The following is a 10,526-nucleotide window of genomic DNA, read 5'->3' as shown; positions in this document are numbered from 1 at the left end:
AATTCAGCATGATCATCACACACAGTGTGTTTGCTGCTACAACCTACGTCTACTGATCAGCCAATAAAAATGAGACATGAAAACTTAAATCTGCTTACCTCAAGCTCTTTTCCCTTCTTCTTTCGCTGCTTCATTTTTTTTCAGCACACATAAAAAACTATTTTTGTTTACCACTAGCGCATGCTGATGACGTTTTATTCTTCTTTAGAAACTTGCATCGTAGCCTGAGTCAATAGGGGTCATCATCGTACAGTCTACATGCATGTCATATCCAAGTTTAAAAGATCCATGTCGCACAGTGTGATTTGTAATGATCTTATAGGATTGCTAAAATCGTGCAGTGTATCCCAGGCTTTAGAGACTTTGATGTATTAGACACACTAGGTTAGAAATGAGCACCACCCCCTGTAGGTTTTGTATTTTGGATTGTTAGTGTTGTTGAGTTAGGGTGTGTTAACCTTGAAGACTTTCAAGGCCAAGTATGGTAAACCATACTTAGAATCTGCATTTAACCCATCCAAGTTAGTGCACACACACTAAGAGCAGTAAGTAGTGAACACACACACAACTGGAGCAGTGGGAAGCCATTTTTGGGGGTTAGGTGCCCAGGAAGCGACTGGGGGTTAGGTGCCTTGCTCAAGGGCATTTCAGTCATTTCCTGCTGGAATTGAGAATCAAACACATAATCTTCGTGTTACCAGTCTGACTCCCTAACCATTAGGCCACAACTGCCCCAATAAAGTCCAGGGGAGAGCATGAACACAGTCCGCTACTACCACAAATTACGCAGTTGAGATACCCACATTTGGGGAATTCGCCGGGAAGTGCAATGGCCGAGCCTCACCCTGGCTGAACCACCTTCCTGATCATGGTGTCTCCCCTGCCAGATAAATATTGTAATATTGTAAATATATTGTTTCCTCTTTTGTACTTATCAAAAATCTCATCTCTTGGATATTTATTTTCAATTGTGTATAATAAATCACCTCTTTTGCCATTATTTCAGTTTACGTTTTGTCTCTTGCCTTGCCCCCACACACAAAGAATTATCACAAACAAAATGTTACTCCTTCCAAACCTAAACAATATCGGGGGTTGTAACAACAGCCAGAAGATGAAGGAATTCTAACTGTCTATCTTTAAGCCTTCCAAATAATCTTTTGGTGCAATTTCACATTGAAATGCAAACTGATACATCACTATGCGCTCAAACTAGGCCAATAAAGCAAAACAAACAAACAAGCAAACAAACAAAAACAAACAAACAAACAAAAAAAAACAGTGAAAGGTAGACAGGTATTTTACGAAATATCAGTTTCTTATTGACTGCAATGGTTGTGGTTCCAGCCAATCAGTTTCTGAGCTGAAAGGAAAAAAAAAAAAAAAAATCTCACAGAAGATTTCTCCCACTATAATCATGAAGAACCCTTTGAAATGGCTTGGCACACTCATCATATCTTACAGCCATCACACCTAGAAAAACAACACATAGTCATGCCCTAAACCAGTGGAATTCTCCAGAATGGATTTAAACATGGTGATATGCTCAGGACCTAATATTGGGTGTGGTTAAACTCACTGATTTCTTGTTTGTGACTATAGAAATAGAAGAGGTAGATGAGTTTAATTTCTTAGGTGCTGTTTTAGGCTCACAACTTAAATTTGATAAACACACACACATTATATATATATATATATAAACTTTAAAAAATGGTAAGGATTAAAATCAGTTTTTTAAACTTATTAGACAATATATATCAAAGTGGAGGCAGCTTTTTATGCATGCAATGATCTTGTCCCGCATTTCGTACTGTATTACAGTTTGGACTCAAACAAGTGATTGCTTAATCAAAAATTTTGATGTTGTATAATCGGGCTCTAAAAATAATGGCTAAAAAGCCAAACCGATGCCATCATTGTCATATTTTTTAAAAATGTAATATGCTTGGTTTTACAAATTAAATTTTTTTTGTCATAGATAAAATTAATTTTTAAAGGTTTGCACAATAAGGCACCATCTGTTCTATGTAAATTGATAAAAAGACAAGATCCACTAGGACCACTAGGAGTACAGGGGGTGGAAACTGCAGGATTGATTTTCGCAGAACCACACAAGGGCAAAGAGCCTTTTCTGTAAAGGGCTCCCAACTCTGGAACATGTTGCCAAATGAGTTTAAAATAGTACATGATTTTAAGTCTTTTACATTAAAGCACTGGTTTAAAACAAACCAGAGCTGTACAAATATTTAAATTGAATTTAAAGTTATTTTAAGTTATTCATGTTACCAGGGTTGGAAGTATCCCTAATATAGGTATAGGTTATTTTGATGTTTATTTTTTGATGATTTATTTTATGATTAGCAGATCAGAAAAAAAAAAAAAAAAAAGCCTTTCAGGGCCCGAGATGCAAATTAGCTTATGCTATGCTCTCGATGTACAATACATATTTTCCAGTGTTGACTGGAATCATGTTTCTTTGTAATGTCCCTTGTAATAAGTTAAATAAACTTATTAAAAAAAAAAAATCACATTTTTATAATAAATAATTCTAAAGGGTTAATGTATTTCCATTCAATTCCATTGTCATCTTTATATAAAAAAATAATCACTTGATAAGTTTTTGACAGATAGAAATTAATAATTGAAGACTGTAGGGGGGGGGGGGTGGGGGATGTAAAAAGTGTGTATAATAAAATTAGTAAATGATTTTATTATACAGAAAATAAAGATCGAAGAACAATTGGGTCATTTTGACCCCCTTTTTTTGCATTCATATATTTTGGGTCATATATTCTATGTGGAACTTCACAGGTGTTTGAATAGAGCAATAGAAATCTGCTGGCCTCACGTTCCACATTGGCCTTATTATGACTTGGCCTATGTTTAAAATCTGTGACCTCTTTCTCCTTTCTCTCATATGCCCATGCACAAGCGTACACTATTAATTTTGATGAGTGCATCACTCACAAAACACATTTCACAAATGCTGACAGCGAGAGTGTGAAGTGAAATGCTTTTCCGGGCGTGTGAACACACCCTTGAGAGGCCCTCCAGGCAGGACAGACTTCCAGAAATGTACGTATCCAAGTTTAGCATGACTTTGACGCATGCTGCCAAGACCCAGATCTGCAATGATTTCTAATGATATGCCAGATTTTTAATTGTTTACAAAAAACTCAACACATCCCAGTGATGAAAAGGTAGGTAATTAAATAAAACATTTGAATATATTTTGTGGAAACACTCATTAAAACCCAATTTCAGAAACTCCTCTAACTCTAACTGCTCTTCATTAACGGTACAGACAGTGAAGTAAAAGATGCACATTTTGTCCCTATCAAGAGGATTAGCTCTGCAGATTACACACATACACGCTCAGGCATGCAGGAAGCTGTTTTGCTTTCATAATCGGGAGCCGATTTGAATCGTGAGTTTCGAGATCATTTGCTAAGACTGGGCATGGTCCCCTAACACTCAAATCAGCCAGTGTCAAGCTGCCGGAGTGTTCCGGTAAACAAATCTGTAACGATAAGCCTCTGATACATGTCTAATCCCCTCTCTAGGAAACAATGACTGATTTATTAGTGATAGGCAGGATCTATTCAGCACTCGGTGAAGTGCGGAATATAAATAAGAGGAATATGCTGTAATGAAGCAGGACTGTTTTTAAACACTGCACAGATGTGAGCTGATCTGAATTAAACAGGATCTTCTTTGTTCATGTGACGTTTTCTTAGTTAAGTTGACAGTCAAATGCTTGTATACGCCTCTGAGAAATCTTTCTCGTGCATTTCTCTCCATCACCTCACCCACACACAAGCACTTGATAGTATTTAGTGCATACACTGCAGCTGATTATGATCACTTGCCAAAATTATAAGAATTTTCTGGCATAAAGACTGATTGTTGGACAGCTGCCACTGTTGCATTTGTGCCACCCACACTCTCGTGAAAGCTAATAATGAGAGTTTTCTTCTTAACTTCTTAATAGACTACCACATTTATAGACAGGGCAAAAGTCAAAATCAGTTTAATTACGTCAACAAAAAGAGACTTTAAACAGTTATAGCTCTAAGTTAGTTTGTGCAGTGAATCATACTGTATAACTAAATAAATAACTTGTGATAAATAACATTAATAACAGTCAGGTCTGCTTCTTAACTTTGACTGTTAACAAGTGGAGTTCAGAAAGTGTGGATGTTTTTTTTACAGCCCTTGAATGCTTCATTGTTCATAACACTCAGTTTGTCTGTGTTGACAGCATTCATGTTTTGCTTGTCAACGCACAGCAGTTGATTGTGTTTTGACTGCTTATGGAATGATTCTTAGAGCAAAAACAAAAAATAACATGCAGGCACTATTTTGTCTAAAATGGTAGTTAAGCAATATCATATGAAAATATGCAGGCCAAGTGCTGATATTTGGAAATATGGTTGCTTTATGCACTAGTTCAATAAATGAGAAGATTAAAGTCCCCTCTTTTCAATAATTTTATCCCTTAAAACTAATCTTTGATCACCAAAATGACACATTTTTCCTGTGAAACATTTTTTTCATGCCTTAAAATAGCTTGAATGTAACCCTACACTCTTGCCTCATTTAGTATATGTGGATTAATGAATATGCAAATTAGCCCCACCTCCACTCGGTCATGCCAGCTCAGAGATCCACTCAGTCAACTTACTGAGATAAACACACCACAATGGTATCTTTTTTACAACATCGGACACATAACAGTAATTAATATGATCAGCCTTTTGCTTGACTGTGTTATCAAACAGCTAATAATGTGTTGCTAATGTTACACAAACCATGTTCCCGTTCGCCATGTCCGAGTCAGACAGCTGCCTTCAAACAATCAATATCCTTACAAACGCTTTGAACAACTCAGAACATCAGTGGAGAAAGGTGTATAGTTTATCATAGCATCATAAAATACATTGGTCCCACTATATACTTACATCGAAAAATAAGTACAATATACTTATTGGGTTCATATTGAATTGCAAAACACTTTTGCTGCTATTGAGGTGGGATACAGGTAAGGTTAGGGAAAGCTTTGGTGGTATGGGTAGGTTTAAAAGTAGTGGTAACGTTTAAGGGATGAATCAACAGTGTAATTAAAAAATGTAATTACAGAAATTAATTACAGATGTAATCACGTGCAGGTGTTTTAAAATATAAGTACAATGTAAAAACATGTATGTATGAATCGTTTGAATGAATGATTCAGTGACTCACTCATAAAGGCAATCACTACACTGAATCAACATTTTTGAACAATTCAGTTCATTGAATAATTCTTTGACTCATTAATAAATACAAACACTTGATTCAATCCTCAATACATCTGGGTTTTTGATCAAATCGAATAAATGATTCAGTGATTCACTCCGTCACTTGCATAGCAATGTAACCTGCAGAAAGAGTCACTAAAATGTTGTATACATGCAATATCACTCTCACAATGATTTGATATTGCTGAAATACAGTACAGTAGCATTCATCTAACAAGTCAGTGTATCACTGGCAGAAATATTTTCATATTTGTAAAAGAATAGAAATGTGTAATTCGATCAGATTACATATCGTTATTTGAGAAATGAAGCCAGATGTTTCTTTAATTAGAAAAAGTTGATAAAATCTTTTAATCAAGGTCATGAACCACGCTGTTGATCATATTGTAAGTCAGTAAGTTGTGGCAGGTTTGTCCTCAACAATGAGACTTGCTTGTAACTCTCATAATGAATTTTTAAATTCAATTAAAAAGAAAGAAAAGAAGAGGAAAAAAAAGAGAGAAAAAAGTGCCTTTGGCTGGTATAGTATGTAAAGCACAAAGCTAAACATTTTCCTCACCTCAGTTCTCTGCAGGGTCACTTGAAAATATCACGGTAAATTCACAGTATTCAGTCTGAACCACCATGAACAGTCCACTTTAACCATGTGCTGTCTGTGCCGGAATATGCTGCACCGTTAGAATTTAAATGTAATACACTGTCGTTTTCATTGTGCATATGCCATCTTTCTATGCAGATTAGGATTATTATAGATATTTGGGGTGTATATAGTATTAGTGCTGTAAACTGACTTGCATAATTCCTTTAGTGATTCTAAAACAATGCAGACAGCACATGCCCAATAAATAAGTTAATAAATAAAATGTTATCAGTAGGCAGAATAAATTCTTAATAAATTCCCCCCGAGTGTTTTAGCATCTCTGGGATTAACTTGCAACTAAACTAAAGAAGCAGTGTGACATTACTCCCTTTCATTTTCCTCCCTCTAACTGCCTGCCTATTTGTTTGTACTCCCACCCTGTCTGTCTTTGCCTCTTTATCTCTCTTGTTTTTGTTATTCTTTTTTTGACTGCTATCTCAAGTAGTGATGACCCGACCGGGGTTGTGTTATTTTTAAAAGAGCATTTAGTAGTTCAATTATTTTGCTCCGCATACACTCACACACAAAAGTCACACAAAATCCAGCTCAAGTGCCTTTTATGCTGAAGCGTGAAGAGTCATTCTGCAGTAGGATTTTGATTTTACCACCCTCTCTTTTAAGTTCTCGCTGCATTGGGAGATTTGTTTATCTTTTTGCCTTTTGGTTTGAACATTGCTATGAAAAGATTTCCTTCACTGCCTTAACACAGCCAGCGAAAAAAAATTCAAAGTAAATAATACTACACAAATACTGTAGTGAGTATTTTAGTGAAAGAAAGAAAGAAAGAAAGAAAGAAAGAAAGAAAGAAAGAAAGAAAGAAAGAAAGAAAGAAAGAAAGAAAGAAAGAAAGAAAGAAAGAAAGAGAAAGAAAATTTTGACTCGTGAGATGAAAGAAAAAAGGTATTTTAAGATAGTGGAGGAACAAATAGAACAGGAAAGAAGAGATCTGAGTATAACTAAGGTGCTTTGTACTTTGTGTCTTTGGTTTGAGCAAGTGTTCACCGACTTTAAACCAGAAATCCTAAAATGGGTGTGAGATCATTTTAGATTTGATACATATATTGAACCCAGTACTTCCTGAGGCAAGAAATACATCATGGACTGAGAATTCTGAGCCTATGCAGTCTGTGATACCGACACACACACTCATTCAAGCACATTATACATTTCCACAGCCGTCTCACAGTTGTTTAACATTTCAGGTTCAAGACAATCACTTTAAACTTATCAGTTGCCCTCTGATCTTTTGAACTGAGTTAATTCAACACAGCTTGAAGAACAAAGCAAACAGACAATCAAACAAACAAGAAACAAAGCAAAAATGAAAGAGATGTATCTAATAATTGACTACGCAAATCTCTGACTGGTAAAAAACCTCGTAACTCCATTTGAGCTTGATTTTGGTAAGATGTTAATAATATAATGACACATGCAAGTGTCTGACCACATATAGAGCCACAATACAGTCCCTCCAGAAAAACTTGGACTTTTTTTGTGATTGTTGCGGGCAAAAATCCTTGATTTTGCAGCACATTTTCTTAAAAAATGCGATGGAATATGCGGAATATTTTTGCAATTTTATGCAATAAAATTGCGGGAACTTGCAAAAACTGCGGTTTGATGAAAAAGAGAAAAAAGGTGATTCCCCCAACACACTGTTCTCACTAGACTACTACCTTAATGTAAAGAGAGATGATAAGCAAGCATACTAAATCACAGAATATTTAAGTTCTCATTGTTTTATTCATGGTTTTATTTCAGACCTTAATTAACACATGGCTCAAACTAGTTTTCCAGCATCGACCTCCATCTGTGGTCCAACACGCAGTTGCACGGAGTATATAAAATAATTTGCCCCCACTGTCATGTAACACACTGGGAAACTGCTTTGCGCGGTCTTTTGCGCTTATTTTTGTTGGCAAATGAAAATGATTTGCGTGCTTCATCATGGTTTCTCCGTGGGGTTTGCAGATGATGTTCATGTCGCGTAATTACGTCACTTCATAAGGTTCCCATGGCATTGGGGGGGAAATAATGGCGCTTTACTTGTGTGAAGTAAACGCAAAATTTTTCAACTTTCTGCTAAGATATATGTGACTTTTTTGCAACGAAAATATAGGGATTATAAAAGTATGCTAGCCAACGAATATTTTGCTTGCTGAAATCGGCAATTTATGTGGCGAAAGTGCGGCGTATTTGAATCGTTTTTTCCTCGGATTCGGACTTATACGTTTCTTTTGCACTATTAACTCATGTGGTACAAGTCATAGTTCGCAGAAAAGTCTGAACGATAAGCCTCTGATGCTCTATGATCATGTGAATGATTTTTACAAGTCAGAATAGTTACGGTAATTATGACATGGCGTGAATGCACCTTTTCCTATGATGACTTGACAACTAAGCACGGCATTTCACTTACGTTAGATGCATCAATATCACATTTGCATAGGCCATACTATTTGATGATGGGTTGACTGCCAAATAAAAATATTAAAGAGATTGATAAAATAACATTATCTGGTTAATGGTAATTTCAAACAAGCATTTATTTTCAGAACGATTAAACATGATTAAATATATATATTTTTTTTTTCATTGTTTTCATTCCTTGAACTATTTCAGAGCTCTGACTGCGTATTTCAGTAGCAGTTATGTGCATGCATGTGTCTGACAATATATTGAATCATTAGTTTCAATATAAGATCGGGATTGTCCAGCACCCCATTACAGAGCTTTTTATGTGCAACTGTGATGCAACAGTAAAGCAACATCTGCATGAAGAGATGAGTAATCACAGAGGAAATAAACCCTTTAGGCAGCTCAGTCCATCCCTGTTTTTGCTAATGCCTAGCTGCTAAAGATAATGGCACTAGGTAGCTTCACAGCTCTCACTTAGCCTACTTACCAAACTTGCTTGTGCTTTAAAAACAAACAAACAAACAAACAAACAAACAAACAAATAAAACAGAACTTTTTTGGGGTTTAAAACATGTGGGATTACATTTCACAATTTAAGGGTGTTTATTTTATTGTGCATTATTCCATATTTCATAGGACACAGAGAAAATTGCAATTAAAAAGGTTTTTAATGCCAAAATGTGAATGTTTCTTTTTTCACTTTTACACTGCAGACTGTCCTATTTAATCAATCTGGAGTTTATGGATCGCTTCCTTGTGGTGTTTGAATCTGTAACATTTTACTGGTTTTGTGTAATATATATTTATATATATACACTGATATTTCTACTTTTAAATCTCAAACAGCAGAATGCATCAGTAGCAAAGCAATGATGACAAGAATGAACACTCACCGGCCACTTTATCACACCTTGCAAGTACCAGATTGGACCAGGTTTGTTGTGATATGTTCAAGAAGGTGATGAAAACATTACTCAGAAACTGTGGTTCATATTGACATGATACGATAGCATCACACAGTTGCTGCAGATTTGTCAGCTGCATAATCCATGACGTGAATCTTCCGTTCCACCACATCTCAAATGTGCTCTATTGGATTGAGATCTAGTGTTTGCGCAGGCCATTTTCAAGAAACCAGTTTGAGATGATTTAAGCTTTGTGACATTATCCTGCTGAAAGTAGCCATCAGAAGATGGGTACACTGTGGTCATAAAGGGATGGACACTGTCAGCAACAATACACAGATAGGCTATGGCACCCTACAATCTGAATGTCACAGCAGAAATCAAGGCTCATAAGACCAGACAACATTTTTCCAATTTTATATTGTCCAATTTTGGTGAGCCTGTGTGAATTGTAGCCTCAGTTTCCTGTTCTTATCTGACAGGAGTGGCACCTGGTGTGGTCTTCTGCTGCATGGTTCGATGTGTTGTGTGCTCAGAGATGCTCTTCTGCATTCCTCACTTGTAACAAGTTACTGTTGCATTTTTATCAGCTGGAACCAGTCTGGCTATTCTCCTCTGATCTTTGGCATTAGCAAGGCATTTCTGCACACAGAACGTCCGCTCACTTGATATTTTCTCCTTTTTGGACCATTCTCTGTAAACACTAGAGAGATTCCAGTACATCAACAGTTTATGAAACACTCAGGCCAGCCTGTCTGGCATCAACAACCATGCCAAGTCACTTAAATCACCTTTCTTCCCCATCCTGATGCACAGTTTGAATTTTAGTAGATCATCTTGACCATCCCTGCGTTCCATTCGGAAGGGCTCATCCCTATGCCCTAATCCCTTCAAAGGTTTCCCTCCGGAGTGAGAGCTTCGAAGGGATGAAGGGTGTAGGGGTATAAAAAACTATTTTTTTTTTTTTTTTAGGAATGCACTTCTGTGTCATCTTAACTAGACAATCAAGGAGGCGCCTTCGTTGCATATTTTGTACGCTGGTTGATCCCCCATCCCCCCCAAAAAATACGCTCTGAACGATGAGTAGATTGTGCAAGCTGAGCCTTTTGTTTGACATTAGTTTATTTATTTATTTATTTTTGGTTAATCACACCATATTTTATGTGTGTTTGAAACATTTGAATGGACTGATAAAGGGAGCTGTAAAGTATTTTTGTTGAAGTACAATGTCATTTTGACCATAATAATGTACCAATTCGAACTCGT

The 10,526-nt window shown here is 36.3% G+C and overlaps 1 pseudogene; it reads right to left on the bottom strand.

The window, feature by feature from the left end:
- Nucleotides 1-744: 744 nt before the first annotated feature.
- Nucleotides 745-895, bottom strand: LOC137024031 (U1 spliceosomal RNA; annotated as a pseudogene).
- Between the last annotated feature and the right edge of the window lie 9,631 nt (nt 896-10,526).

The sequence above is a fragment of the Chanodichthys erythropterus genome, chromosome 1 (genome assembly GCF_024489055.1).
Source record: "Chanodichthys erythropterus isolate Z2021 chromosome 1, ASM2448905v1, whole genome shotgun sequence".
Classification (NCBI taxonomy): Eukaryota; Metazoa; Chordata; class Actinopteri; order Cypriniformes; family Xenocyprididae; genus Chanodichthys; species Chanodichthys erythropterus.
Note: the sequence above shows the minus strand (reverse complement) of the source record. Positions and strands in the feature narration are given on the sequence as shown.